The following is a 15,990-nucleotide window of genomic DNA, read 5'->3' as shown; positions in this document are numbered from 1 at the left end:
AGTGGAAGCAAGCCAGTGATGCTTTTTCTCCTCACTTATACCTCCTAAAATCCCCCATTCATTATTCAGAGTCAAGTGCTGTCTCATTCATAAGACTTTCCTGATCTCCCCACTTAGTGCTTTACCTAGCCCCTAACTGAAATTACTTTGTATTTATATTTTAAATTTTTCTGTGAACAGGTTGTTTCTCGCAATTAGAATGTAAGCTTCTTGAGGGCAGGGACAGGGACTGTTATTTGTTTGTTTGTTTCCCATCATTGTATCTCTAACCTAGAGAGGAAGCTTGTAATGGATACCTCAGAACCAGGATCTCTTAGGCTCAAGTCCTGTTTCTGACACATATTCATTCTCTATCTCTCTATCTCTCTCTGTCTCTCTGTCTCTGTGTCTCTGTATCTGTGTCTCTGTGTCTGTCTGTCTGTCTGTCTGTTTCTCTCTCTCTCTCTCTCTCTCTCTCTCTCTCTCTCTCTCTCTCTCTCTCTCGCTCTCTCTCTGTCTCTCTCTCTGTCTCTCTTTCTCTCTCTCTGTTTCTCTCTCTCTCTTAACAATTTGCTTAAACTCTTAGCAACCCAGGCTATTCTCTAAGATTGTAAGTTGTAGAAATGGTATTGACTTACATGGAAATAGGTTGGATGCAGGTTCTCCATGTTTTCAACCCTTCTTCCACTGTTATTGAGAGCCTAAACTGACTAGTATAGAGGGATTTTCTTCACATGGTTCCTTAAAAGTTCAGTTCTTATCCTTCTGCTTATAGCCCATGCCTAGCACACAGTGGGCACTTAATAAATGTTTCTGGCATTGAGTTGAATTAAATTGAAACACTTCAAGTCAATACTTATAAGGTTACACTTTGCAAATGGACAGAAGTTTGAGGATAAATCAACAGAGCCATGTTGCCTTTCAATTGCAGTGTTTCCTGAAGTGATAATTACTTTTGATTGGAAAATGAGCTCTTTTTCAGTTAGATTGGTAGCTTTGCTGGCAGACAAAACAGTAACCAAAGATGCAGTCTTAGTGTCTGTGATAGAGGTGTTGTGACCAGCCAACTACTTGTATGCAATTCACTTGTAAGTCTAGTCGCAATTCTACCAAACAAACATGACTGTGAATCTTGAGTAAGGAGCTAGAAAGCATTCTATTGTAATTTCCCCAGAGAGCATGTTTTAGGAAATTCATTCTACAGAATCACAGAGTTGGAAGGGATTTTGGTGGCTATCTAGTACAATCTGTCCCCAGGGAGAATGGCCTCTGCTATGTATATAAGTGGTCACTATGCTCCTCCCCAGTAAGAGGGAATCTACAAGCCTCACAGGGCAGCTCATGAAACTTTGCAGTATTTTTAAATGTTAGTTTTGTTATCATTGGTTTTTTTGACAATCAAGTCTAAATCCACCTCTTTGTCATTTCTACCCATTGTTCCCTGTTCTAGCATTTGGAGTCAAGCAGAATAATGTCTCTCTCTTCGACATGATGGCCATACAAGTACTTAAAGATGTCTACACTATTTCTTCTAAGTCTTCTTTTCTTCAAGCCAAAACATCCCTTCATTCCTTTCAACCAATCCATTTATGGCATGAACTTGAAATCCTTTACCATGGACCATGTCCTGGATTTAGAATCAGAGGCAAATCCCTTCTATTTATGCCTTGAGCAAGCCCTCGGTGATTCTGCATCTTCATCTGAGGGAACTGGACTAGATTGTTTCTGAGGTCTCTTTACCTTTAAGCCTATGATCCTCTGAACTTTCTTGAAAGTTAAGAAAATATAGCATGCTAGTTATGTGAAGGGGGCGCAAAAGTTGTTGGTTTTCTTTTAAATCTTTGTTTTTGTTTTTCAAGGTGTAAAGAGGAGATTATAAAGCATGGTTAAGGCTAGAGGTATTAAAGCGGCTGGTAACACTCAGGAGTGTAGCTAGAACCAGATTAAAATATAATTGTGAAATAATTAACAAAATAAAAATACAATAAAACATAGATAATATTACATTTTAAAATTAAGTCAATATGTAGTCAGCAGGGATCCTTATTTGTAGATTAGTGACCCCCATTTCTATTTGAGTTTGATGCTACTGGTCTAAGCCTTTCAAGAGTGATTCTATTTGTAACTAACACCAATGACCATTTACAATGAGAATCAAACATTAGGCATTTAACTTATTATGATCTAATATTTAAAATTACTACCACTGGCATCAACAGCAACTTTTTATCAACAAAGTTGGTGGTCAAAAGTAACCTTATATGTATTGTAACATAGGCAAGCATAGAGGATAGAATTTATGCCAAGACAAATACATTAACATCTTGTTTATCTAGCATCTATGAACAGTTGTTCCACTGAGTGAATTTTCTACATAGCCAAAATAACTTTAAACAACAATTTTTTTAAAATTTGAATCATTCTTTTCATTGGTTTCTTTCCAAAGTAGGTTACACATTTCCATGTCTTTTAAAAAGACTAAATGCAATTTTCCTTGGTAACTGACCATTAAAATGATGATTATTCCTTATTGTATTTATCAATGGTGTCAAACTCAAATAGGAAAGAGGGTGGTTAAACCATATATTAAAATCTCTGAAGGCCACATAGTGGCCTTATATTAACAGGATCTGTTTTATTGTATTGTTATTTATTTTGTTAAATATTTCCCAATTACATTATAATATGGTTCAGGGTTGCACTGAAGAGTGCTGTGGGTAACATAAGGTGCCATGTTACACACCACAGATAGATAGATAGATAGATAGATAGATAGATAGATAGATAGATAGATAGATGATAGATAGCTCGATTGATCTGTCTGTATGAAATGTATTGGATATACTCAAGGAAGGAGGACAGATGATTGTGATTAAAGGAATAAGCCAAAACAAGAGGAAACTCTTATCTAGGAAAAGAAGGACCGGATCGAAACTGTAAGTATAAACCAGAGGCCATGGCAAGTCAGAACCATTACTCTGGAATGGTGAATTCAATCCATGAGAATAGCCCTGTGAAGAGACAAAGTGAGGAGAGAATATCAGTTCAGAGCTATCTCTATAGGGATAAAGAGGCATGCTACCAGAAGTTTTAGTGACAGAATTATTGGTCTAGTGCGATTTGCCTTCTTAAAGCACTGCTGGGGATTTGAATACAGCTTTCTCTAGTTGTCTATTGATTATACCATGCTGCCTCTTAGAAAACTGGAAATCAAACTTTTAGCAGTGATATTTCTTGCAAAAATAATGATTCTGAATGACTGAAATAAAAATATATTATTATTGTGTTCCAATCAATCAACCAGCATTTATTAAACACCTACTATGTGCCAGGTACTATGCTAAGTGCCGCATATACAAGCATAAAGAAATAAACAATTGCTATGGGTAAGGAGCTCACATTCTAACAGGGAAAAATAAAACATGTATATGGGTACAGACAAAATAAATATGTAGATAATACATGCAAATAAATGAAGGCAAAATACGAGGTAGTTTGGGAGGAAGGGCACTGGCAGGTGAGGAGATCAGGAAAGGCTTCAGGTAGAAGAAGGCACTTGGATTGTGTCTTGAAACAAGAGAAGGGTTGTATGAGGTAGCACTGAGGAGGGAGTACATACCCAGTTACCAGAGAGAGCCAGTAAAAAAGCATGCAGATAAAAGATGACATGTCATGTGTGATGAACAGAAGGAAGACCACTTTGACTGGATTAGAGACCGAGGGAGGCATAATGATGTCAAAAATGGAATATAGGTTGGGTCCAGATGATGTATGACTTGAAATGCTTGAAATAGAGGACCTATTTTATCCTAGAGGCAATAGGGAGCCAGTGGCGTTTACTGAGTAGAAGAGAAGCATGATAAAATGTGAGCTTAATTAAAATCACTTTGGAGGACTCTATTCAAGAAGGTAGAATAAGAAGCAGAATAGCCCAACTTTTGCCCAACTACTCCAGCAAAGATTATATTTTAAAGAGCCCTGGACCAAGAAATGATCAAGAAGTCCAAAGAAAAACTATAATAAATGCACTTTACACAGGTCCACACAAAGAGATCCAGAAACTTGTGGGCTCTAAGGGAAAAAAAAGTAAAAAAATAGTTTGACTTAGGAGTACAACTAATGGTCTCAACTTGGAAGCCAGGGACATAGCCAGGAAGCTGAGAGTCTACTGTGCTCTCTGTCTTTCATCCTCTTTTTTTCATTCCCTCTCCCTCTTTCTGTTGTTTGATAGATACATAAATTAGATAGGGAGAGAGAGAGAGAGATGCTACTGGTCTAGGCCTTTTAAGAGTGATTCTTTTGTAACTAACACCAATGGCCATTTACAATAAGAATCAAACATTAGGCATTTAACTTATTATGATCTAATTATTAATTTATTATGATCTAGGGAGGGGGAGAGAGAGAGAGAGAGAGAGAGAGAGAGATAGGGAGAGACCATGAACCAGCCATGAATCAAGCATCAAAAGCTTGTAGAGGTTGAACTCAGAGTGCAAAAATTAAGAGTGTGCTCTGGAAAACTTTTTTCGGGGGAGGGGGGAAGGCAGAGCAATTGGGGTTAAGTGACTTGCCCAAGGTCACACAACTAATATGTGTGTCAAGTGTCTGAAGGTTTGAACTCAGGGCCGGTGCTCTACTCACTGCGCCACCCAGCTGCCTCCTCTGGAACACTTTCTTGGACCATCCCATTTATATTCTCCAAGCAGACTGCCAAATGTAGACCACTGGCCCATTGTGCTGGCCAATACACTCCTAAGGTCTTTGAAGACCACAGGACTTATCGGCCAGACCCCAAATAATAGAGACCAGTACCAAATATGGTCCACTCATTCTTACCAGAGGTACACAAAGCCTGGCTCTGAAACAAAGTTGAAGGAGAGTAAGAAGGAGTAGTTAGACACAAAGGAAGAGAACTAGGAGAGAGTGGTGTCATGAAAACCCAAGAAGGAAACAAAATCCCGGAGGAGAGGATGATGAACAGTATCAAATGTACCATATAGATTGAGAAGTAAAAGGACTGAGGGAACACGATAGGATATGGATTAAAATATTTTGGGTAACTTTAGACAGAGCAGTTTCAATTAAGTGGTAAGTCTAGAAGTCAGAATATAAAATAGTATGGTGCCAATGAGAGAAGAGGAAGTGGAGGCAGTGAGTGTAGAAAATTTTTTCAAGGAGTTTGAGAAGGGGAGGAGAAACACACAATGATAGCTTGAAGAGAATGGTTAGATCTAGTAAGAAAAAATGTTAAAGTATTAGAATGGTTTGAGGTTTGGTTAGGGGTATGTAAGTGGGGAAAACAACACTATCCAGGGCTAGTCCTACCAGTATTTAACCACATGGTAGATAATTTTGTTTCTTTGGTTCACTAGCTGAAGGTATAGAATCACAAAATTTGAGATTCCTGTGGGACTCCAGTGGCCATCGGGTCCAAGCCATACACCAAAGGAATCTCCACTATAGCATACCTGACAAGTAGTCAATTTAGCCTCTGCTTAAATTTCTCCAATGAAGGGGAACCCGTTCCCTCTTAAGAAAATGCCCTTTGCTGAACTCCATAGAGGAGGAAGAGGATGAGGAAGGAGAACATCTAGGAGAATTATAGGAGAGAAAGAGAAAAAATAAGACGAAGGACAACAAGGATATGGCGTCCTCATTTGGATCAAATGAGGTCATACTTGTAAAGTACTTAGCACAGTACTTGGCACATAGCAGGTACTTAATAAATAATTGTTCCCTTCCCCCAGTCCCCTAAATTTTAAGATAGAAATAGGATAAATAAGCTCTGAACCAGAAATGAGTGGAAGGGGAATGCTCTTTAAAATATTTTATTAATTATATTTTAATTAATTTTATTAATTATATTTTACTATTTTGTTATACTGTTTAAAATATTTTATTAAGAATATACCTGATAGTAAAGGTTTGTGTATATTTTATGATAAAAAAGAACATATTAGGTTCGTAGTACTGGTGGATATGCTGAGGAAAATGCTAAGGTTAGTTAAAACATAATTCCTGGTCTCACAGAGTTTGGATTCAGTCAAAGGGCCACACATGAGGACCTAGAGGGCCACATGTGGCCTCAAGGCCGCAAGTTCCCCACCCCTGCTCTAGTCTACAGGGGATAAGACACAATTTTCTTAGAGAAACTAGGTTTAATGCACAACAAGACATCATAAATGTATTATGAAGATATAAAACAAAGTCCTCTATGATATGCTATGGAAAGGCCATTATCATCAGGAGAGATGAGGGAAGGGTGCATGTGAGAAGAAATATTTGCATTGGACTTGAAAAAACAGGCAGATATTTGACAGTCAAAATCAGAAGGAAGGACATTCCACCCAGAGCAAACAGAAGCCACAATATGGGCAGAGGTTTTGTGCTTCCTGGGGAAAAAGATGTTCTCCCTATGTTGTCACTTGGGGCAGAGACCCATTGGTTACTGCTAAATTTACCAGAAGAAATTGTCATGAGGCATCCATATATTACCTTAATAATTGTAAAGTGTTTTGCATATAATACCTCATTTGACCCCCGCAACACCCCTGTGAGGAAGATAACGATGATGATAGTTATAAAATTACCATTTTACAGCAGAAGAAACGGAGGCTGACTTTAAGTGTCTTTCCCAGGGTCCCACAGCAAATGTCTGAGGTGGGTGAGACTGAAACCCAATACTTCCAAATTCTAAATCCAGAGTGCTAGCCACTACATCAGGAGTGTCAAACTCAAAATAGAAACTAATACTTACATAAAGATCCCTGTGGACCCTATATTGACAGTTTCAAAAAAGTAATGTTATCTGTGTCTTATTGTATTTTTATTTATTTTTAAAATATATCCCAGTTATATATTTTTTTCATTAACATGCGCACTTTTCTTTGACCTGGTCTTAAGTCAGTATACAGGCAAAGCTCCTCCCCTCCCCCAAGGACTGGCACCAATATCAAAAAACTCACAGGGAGATTGTAAAGTCTTCATTCACATCTATGTTGGGGGCAGGGAGGGAATTTAGGGGGCCATTCATTATGGCTGACAATTTAAAAAAGGAACAAGTATTAAGGCTGAAGATACAAAAAGTTTTTTTAAAGGATTACATAATTTACACATAAAGCAATACTAGTACCTTCCACAGCCTTCACAGAGGCTTGTAACTCTGTAACAATGCATTACACAGTATTTGGAATGACTATTAAAAAAAACAAAACAAAAGTACAGAGTCCTGACGACGCACTGAAGAACTCTGGGAATGTTTGCCTCCAGCATACTTAGACCTTCACCATTTCAGTTTTTAAATCCTGAGCCAAGTGCCAAAAAAACAAACAAACAAAACCAAATAAAGCCATGACAATCTCATCTCTTTTTTGGGCAATTATCATGTCACACCCTTTGACAAAAAAAAAAATTAAAAAACACAAATAGTCCATTTAGAAGCATTTGCAGTGGACAATGGAGGGCCCAGATTCATCATACTCCTGCTTGCTGATCCACATCTGCTAGAAGATAGAAAGAGATGCCGGGATGGAGCCTCTAATTCAGACAGAATATTTGCGTTCGGGTGGGGCAATGATCTTGATTTTTATTGTGCTGGGAGCTAGGGCTGTAATGACCTTCTGCATCCTGTCAGCAATGCCTGGGTACAGGGTAGTACCACCAGACAATATGGTATTGGCATACAAATCCTTACAGATGTCAACATCACACTTCATGATTGAGTTGAAGGTAGTTTCATGGATTCCACAGGATTCCAAACCTAAGAAAGAAGAGAGCTTCTGGACATCAGAACCTCTCGTTGCCAGTGGTGAAAACCTGACCATCAGGGAGCTCATAACTCTTTTCCAGAGAAGAGCTAGATGCATCAGTGGCCATCTCCTGCTCAAAGTCTAGGGTGACGTAACACAGCTTCTCCTTGATGTCACACACGATTTCCCTCTCAACTGTGGTAGTGAAACTGTACCCTCTCTCTGTCAGGATCTTCATGCAGTAGTTTGTCAGATCACAGCCAGGAAGATCCCGACGGAAGATGGCATGGGGAAGGGCATAACCTTCATAGATGGCCACAGTGTGGGTCACACCATCACCAGAGTTCATCACAATACCAGAGGCATACAGGGACAGCACAGCCTGGATGGCAACGTACATGGCTGGGGTGTTGAAGTTCTCAAACATAATCTGGGTTATCTTTCTCTGTTGGCTTTGAGGTTCAGGGGGACTTCTGGGAGCAGCACAGGGTGCTCTTCAGGAGCCACATGGAGCTCATTGCAGAAAGTGTGATGCCAGATCTTCTCCATGCCATCCCAGTTGGTGACAATACCATATTCAATGGGGCACTTCAGGGTTAGAATACCTCTCTTGCTCTGGGCCTCATCCCCCATATAGCTGTCTTTCTGACCCATACCCACCATCACACCCTGATGTCTGGGGGGGCCCAACAATGGCAGGGAAGACAGCCCGAGGGGAATCATCTCCTGCAAAGTCAGCTTGGCACCTTCCAGAGCCATTGTCAACAACGAGGGCAGCAATATCATCATCGGTGGAGAACTTTGAAGTGGCAAGTTTAAACCTGTAAGTGAGAGAGAGGAGGTGGTGCCGCACCTGGAGGCAGTGGGGAGGCAAGTGTACACAGGGTGGAAGAGCTCATAGCTACCCCCAGTTATATTTCAATCTGGTCCTGGCCTTTTGAGATTTCTCCCAACCAGTAGGAGGCGCTGGTCACTGATCATGACCAGGGCAAAGTTTATGAGTACTGAAGTACATAAGTACTAAAGATGTAATTCCAAATACCCTCAGGGCCATCCTAAAGCAAACTGCTTTTAGCAAGGTAAGGAAAGTTAAAAATGGAATGAAGCCAATCTAGGAGCATAAAAACTCGAAATTCATTACTCTCAATTAAAATGAATGAGGATAAGGATTGCTTCCAAGTACATCAATCAAAGAAAGCACTTGTGGCAGGAAAACAGAAGTCAGGGGTGTGTGCACAGAGGAATAGTCCCATGTTAACAAAATCTGTGGGCTTCATGCTATAGAGGGTAGAAAAATGACTACTGCCTACTCCCCGGATAAAGCAGGAAAACTGTATCATGAAGAGAATGCTCCTCAGCTAGAAAAAATAGAAATCGCGTGCTGCATTCTACACTTATGGTCCCCCACTTCTGAAAAGAATGGAGAAGAGGTGCCTTCTCCTTTTTGAGAACGAGCTTGGTCATAATTTCACAGCATTCATTTTTTATCATTTTACTATTTTTCTTTCTCTTTATATTATTGTTGTGACGGTGTATGTTTGTTTCCTGGTTCTGTTTACTCGATATCACATCAATCCACATTTCTTCCCATGTTTTTTCTCTGCATTCACCATATCCATTGCTTTCACTTCTCAGAATCCTTAACTGCCTTCAAAACTTAACTCATGTGCCCCTCCCACCATGTGACCTTTCCTGACTCCTCAGATGATGACTGACTATTTTATGGACATTTTTTCTGGAGGGCTCTCAATATGGATGTACCAGCCTGGGGCTGGTCACACACATGTGTGAAGAATCTATGATGCATCAGTTGTTACGTGTTAGGAAATACATGGAGATTATAGCCAACATACTTAGAGATTGAGTCACACAAGCAATCAGCATTTAAGTACCAAGTGCTTGTCAGGCGCTCTATAGTCAAGGGGGATGCAAAGACAAAAATGGAAGTGTCGTGCCCTCAAGGAGTTTATAATCTATCTGGGGAGATTATACACAACACATATATACATATATATGTGTGTATATATGTAAGCATATGTGTGTGTATGCATGTATATACATGTGTATATACGTATGTATATACACACATGTGTATGTATATGTATACACATATGTATGTGTGTGTGTGTGTGTGTGTGTGTACACACAAAATAAGTATAAAGAGATGGAAGGGACCTGGAATTTCATTGGTATAGGGAGCTTACAGGTGAGGAAACTCCATCTACTAATACAGAGCAGCATTTTTTTCTGAAACTTGTAGTCCTAGTCTTAAGGGGCAGCTGGTAGCACAGTGCATGGAGCACTGGGATTGGAGTTAGGAAGTGCTGAGTTCAAAGCCAGCCTCAGGTAGTTACTTATTGTGCTACTCTAGGCCAGTCATTTCATGCTTCTTTGCCTCAGTTTCTCCAACTATAAAAAAGGGATAATAGTAACTACCTTGCAGAGCTGTTATGAAGATCAAACGAGACGATACTTGTAAAAAGCATTTACCACAATGCCTAGCACATAGTAGGTGCTATATAAATCATTATTCTCTTCTCTTCTTAGAGAGTTACCTGGAACACCGAGAGGCTGTGGTTTATGTGCCAGTATGTGTCAATGCCCGATCTTGAACCCAAGCTGTCCTGACTTCAACATTGGCTCTCTACCCTCTACATGAGGCTGGCTCTTTCTTTTCACCACCCTGTGTTGCCTCTAGCAGCAAATAAGTAGAAGATAATTTGGAGGGCCAGGGAGGGGCAAACTATCATCTGAGGGGTCAGAAAAAGTCACATTGTGGGAGGGGCATGTGAGTTAAGTTTTGATGGCAACTAAGGATTCCGAGAAGTAAAAGCAATGAATATGGTGAGTGCAGAGAAAAAACATGGGAAGAAATGTGGATTGATGTTATGTCAAGTAAACAGAACCAGGAAACAAACATACACAATCACAACAATAATATAAATGGTAAAATAATAAAAAAATGAATACTGTGAAATTACGACCAAGCTTGTTCTCAAAAAGGAGAAGGCACCTCTTCTCCATTCTTTTCAGAGGCAGGGGACCATAAGTGTAGAATGCAGCATGCGATTTCTATTTTTTATCTATTTTATTTTGAACTGAAGAAATAAAACAAGCATTTACATAACATGTTAGAATAGAAAAAAGACGATTACCCATGAAATTTCAACTCTCCTATGTACAACTTGCTATTCCTTTTAAATATATAATAAAGTTTTCATGTAACTTTTTTCCTTTTTTTCTCCCCTACACCCCATTAGACGTGAATGTGTGTGTATGTGTCTGTACATATATATATCTCAAATTATTCTATACATACTTCTATTTATCAGTTCCTTCTCTGGATGCAGATAGTGTCTTCCTTCATATGCCCTTTATAGTCAATTTCGATATTTCCAATAGTAATTCACATGTGGACCATAGACCTGGTAACAGATCTTATTTTGTTTAGTTGGTATACATTTTTATTCTCTGAGGACCAATTGAGTTCATTAAAAAAAGGAACATTATCAGTGGACCACCTGGTGATGGAATTTTTTGACCTTCAAAACTTACAAAACAAATAAAAATATAAAATGGTCCTCAGTCTTGTATGGTCTCATTCTACTTCTGAAGAAATAATGGCCAATTGGTGGGAAACTCCCACGGGAGGTGAAGTGAACCATATATTTCTTAGGTAGTCAACAAACTTCATTTGCCTACTGGGTACTCTAAATGTGAGGCCTTTGTCCAATGATTGGCAAGTGGGCATATTATCGAATCATATTATACCACATCCTTCTTACAAACGAAACTGGATGAAGTTAAAGAAGGAAGTTAAAACTAAGTAGAAAGATAACTCCCAAATACTCCTTGGAGAAGCAAGAAAGGAATGGCTAGAGTGAGTGATATTATATACCCAGAGGCAAAAGAAAATGTTCTTTCACGGGATATTTGATAATCAAATATCATAGGACCAATGACAATTATTTGCAAAAACCCACTATGAAAACATCTTCAGTTTCTGCACCAATACCAGTTGCTGAGGAAGAGGCAGTAGATAAATCTTATAAAGAACATGATAAGAACCTCCAAACTGATTCAACTACCCTCTGATATTTGATTAATTCATCTAGCATAATTGGGAGGAGGGGCAAACGAATACATAGGATAACGTGGCTCAGGAAGAAGGATGAGAGATGCCAAAGACTTGTGGGTCACCCTGAATTTTCTAGTCTTCTGGAGAGGAGCTGTTTTTCAAGAAAAAAAGATTTGTAGGTGTTGCCCATAGCATGCTCCAAATAACTTCATATAGAAGAAAATAGATAATGTATTAAAGGACAGAAACAGATATTGGTGCCAGAGTGAATCCTAAGTCAGTTGTCTGTGTGCAGTCACTCTTGATTCACCAGAGCTAAGATCAGAATTAGTAAAAACCAAAAAGAATAAAACAGAGAAAAAGATATGACATCCAATCTATACCACCCAACCCTGAACCCTAAATAAGCAATTGCAAATTTAAAATAGTAAATGGACAAAAAATGACATTAACAGCTAGTAAAATATTTTAACTGGAAGTAGAGCCAAAGTAAATTAATTGCTACAAAAAAGGAAACAAAAGAGCTCAGAAAAGTGATTTAATAAGCAAATACCTGACTTGCTTGCTAAATAGGGAGAGATCGATGCCAAAGACAGCACCCAAAGAGTTTAGAGTATAAATTCATTTCTAAAATCTTACAAAGAAAGCTGATGGACAAGTATGCACAATATTGCCTCAAAAGAGAAAGAAGCAGAGAAGGGTAAAACCAATTTTTAAAAAGCTTAGGAAGATTTCTGACTAAGCAAAGCTTTCTCAAGGACATCCAAGTACTAAAATGCAAGGCAGACTGCAAACTGAAGAAAAATGGCAATGATTTGCAAAAATTATTGTGATATTGTTTTGGTCATGAAGGACTCTGGAACAAATACACTTGGACCCTAACATCAGAGTCCCAGATATATTTGTGGAAGAAGTAAAAATGGCACTAAAAAGAACAAATACAAGACAAATAACTAGATTAGACAAAGTTTATAGTGTATAATCCGTAATGAAGGTGGCAGAAAAGTGAGGGCTTTGAGTGAACAATACACAAAATATCTAAAGAAAGGCAAGGCATGAAGATCATGGGAGAGGAAAAAAACAAACATTGGGCTTTATTAATTCTAATAAAGGTAATCAAGAGAACCTCAACTACCAATTTATGTGTATTATCTTATCTATACAAAATCCTTGTGAAAATCATCTATCTATAAATCATGGACATCCTCAATGAGGTCATTAATAGGCTTTCACAAGCAATATTCAACATTGTGTAAGAAATGGGAGGAGGAGTTTTGTTTCCACAGAACTAAAGGTGTGCTTCCCTGCCCTCCCCCATCCCAGCTTTAGCAGAGACCAGGCCTCAAGGTCGGTCAGGTGAGAGGTCAGAGGCTTGTAAGCATGTGCATACTTTTTGAGAAGGCAGTCTGGGGAATTAGAGAGGCCAAACCCACTTGAACCTGTTCAAGCTTATCTAGGGTTTGGTCTTGGTCAAGAATCCAGGCCTACTGATTTGCATCATTTGCATATGTTAAAGAGGGAAAGTAGGGGAAGTAAAAGAATATAGCTTAATCCTAAACTAAGACAAGGAAAATCTAATTAACTTCACTTTTGCTTCTGTATCCTTATTATCCTATTTATGTAAACTATATAACCTAGGAAAACTATGTAAAAAACAAAGATTGTAAACTAACCATGACTTTAGCAGGAGTGGAGGGAATGGTTACCCCTGCTCCTGCAGCTGTATCAGTGTGAGTGTTCCCGCGAGCACTACACCCGCTCTCCCGGGGAGCATAATAAAATGCCTTCCTCTGCCCACTCTGGTCCTGAATTCTTTGGGTGTGAATGGGCAAATCACATGGATTTTCCTAAGGTCAAGTGAAGGGAAGCAACAGGCAGTGGAAGCTCGCCAGGCTTACTCCTGGATCTTGTCTTGGGGTGTCCTGTGATCCCCACTGCAGTGTTATGAGGGCTACCACTCTGGATTCCCTTGGGGAACCCTGTGGTCTGCACGGCCTTCTTAAGGGGACATCACATGGGACTTCCCGCCCTGTCTCGGGAGCCTTGTGATCTTACTGCCATCCTAAGGGGCCATCACTTGGGTCTTCCTTAGGGTCTGACCCCTAGGAGGCCCTGTGATCCCCACAGATTAAGGGATGGCTACCACTTGGCCTTCCTCTGGGAGTCCTGTGGTCTGTACAGCCTTCCCTAGGGATTATCACAGGGTTCTTCTTCAGGACTTTGGCCCTGCCTAGGAAGTCCAGTGATCGCCAAAACCATGTTTCTCACAATTGGGCCACATGTTTACCATTTCACTACTCATTGAAAGATAGTGTTTTCAGTTATTTATCAGTTGTGCCTGCTCTTTTTGACTCCATTTGGGGTTTTCTTTGCAAAGATACTAGACCGGTTTGCTATTTCTTTTGCCAGCTCATTTTACAGATGAGGAAGTGGAGGCAAATAGAATTAAGTGATTTGCCTAAGGTCACACAGCTAGGAAGTGTCTGAGGCTGTATTTGAACTCAGGAAGATATCTTCCTGATTCCAGGCACAGAACTCTATCCACTGCACCACCTTGCTGCCCCAACTGAAAGATGTAGACATTGTGTTTCCTGTTTGTTGATTCTAAAAGTAGTATTTAATTTGATAGAAAAGAAATACTACCTTAGAGATTATTTTACAATAATGTGTCTTCCATCTATACATCAAACTTGTTAAAGATTCCTTTGAATATTTAAAATAGACATTGTTCTCTTAATCCTCTGGTAATAAACACAAGCCATTAAACATAAAGATCTATGTTTGCAAAGGTATTTCTTTATTTTCAGTCTAACACAGAGGTCACATCAAAGGAGGATTCCCTATTGATGGTGTGGATTTCTAGATATTTCTGTTTGTGGATGGCTCAAGCTTGATTTATCAAGGCCCAAAGCACTGCAGAGACTCCTGGAAGAGCTCTGTAATTTACTCAACAGATTCTGGACTGTTCCTTCACACAGGAAAAAATTATATGAACGAACAATGTCTGTCGCTCAGACTTCAGCATGCATTTGGACAGTTACCTTTTAGAGCTTATCCATCAGCCAGTCCATCAGCTTGTCCATTAGCCTGTCCTCTGGGACAAACAGTCCAAATGGACAATGAGGTAGAGGCCCAGCATTGAACAGGAGGAAGATAGTTATCTGGATTGTTTTTTAAAAGTGGTTAATTCCTTTACTGACCCCAAGTTTCCCATGTTGCTTTGAAAAGAAGGCAAAACCACATGTTTTCAACACATTAACAGTCTACTGATGTTACTACGGGCAGCAAGACACAGAATACAATTGACTCCAAATAATTAAAAATAAATATGACCCAAAGGAAAAATGGAGATGGACATGATTGGTGGAACATGGTACAACATAAAAAATAGGAAACTCTGAAAGAACAAAGTAAAATAAGCACCAACAGATTTTATAGTATGAAGACAAAATGCACTGATAACATGGTGATGAATGAATTAATGAATGAATGAACATTTATTAAGCATTTAATATGTACAAAGTACAGGAGGCATACAAATAAAAAACAGAGTTGGTGCCTGCTCTTGAGAAACCCCTATTCTAATAGGGGAGACAAAACACAGAGGTGGTTTTAGCCATAAGTTAGATGGAAGGATCTGGGATAATAGATTGATAACCAGAGTGCCCCATTGGTACCCTAGAGAAATGAACAATGGCTTTTAGCACAGTAAGTGGATCTCCTGTGTTGGACTTATGGGCAGATAAGGACAATAGTCACATAAGATGAACAGCAAAGGAGGGGTTGTGATTTGCACTGTTACGGGAAACTCTTAATGAGATCATATATACATTTAAGTATTTGGATTCATTAGTTTGGGTGAACTATTTTTCTCTTTTTCATAAAGAATGTCTCTCTGGGAGGGGGCAAGGGGCAAGACAATATAAAAAACAAAAGGTATTATTTTTAAATGACTAAAAGGTGCTGCCTAATTTAATTTCATAGATTCACTGAATCTTAGAATCTGGAGGGACCTGAGAGCCTACTTGGCCTAACCGTTACTTGGGCAGTAATCCTTTCTAAAATATCAATGATAGTGGCCATATAGTCTTTAGCTAAAGACCTCCAGAGAGGGAGAAACCCCTTTCCTCATGAAGCAGCCCATGAGGCTCATGGATCACTCTTAGTTAGGGAGTTTCTCCTTAA

At 39.2% G+C, this 15,990-nt stretch overlaps 1 pseudogene; it reads right to left on the bottom strand.

Annotated features, from left to right (window-relative positions):
* Positions 1–7,520: 7,520 nt before the first annotated feature.
* LOC118848218 lies at positions 7,521–8,390 on the bottom strand (annotated as a pseudogene).
* Positions 8,391–15,990: the final 7,600 nt, after the last annotated feature.

Source organism: Trichosurus vulpecula, chromosome 4 (assembly GCF_011100635.1).
Source record: "Trichosurus vulpecula isolate mTriVul1 chromosome 4, mTriVul1.pri, whole genome shotgun sequence".
NCBI lineage: Eukaryota > Metazoa > Chordata > Mammalia > Diprotodontia > Phalangeridae > Trichosurus > Trichosurus vulpecula.
The sequence above is the reverse complement of the archived record's forward strand: the minus strand, read 5'-3'. Positions and strand labels throughout refer to the sequence as shown.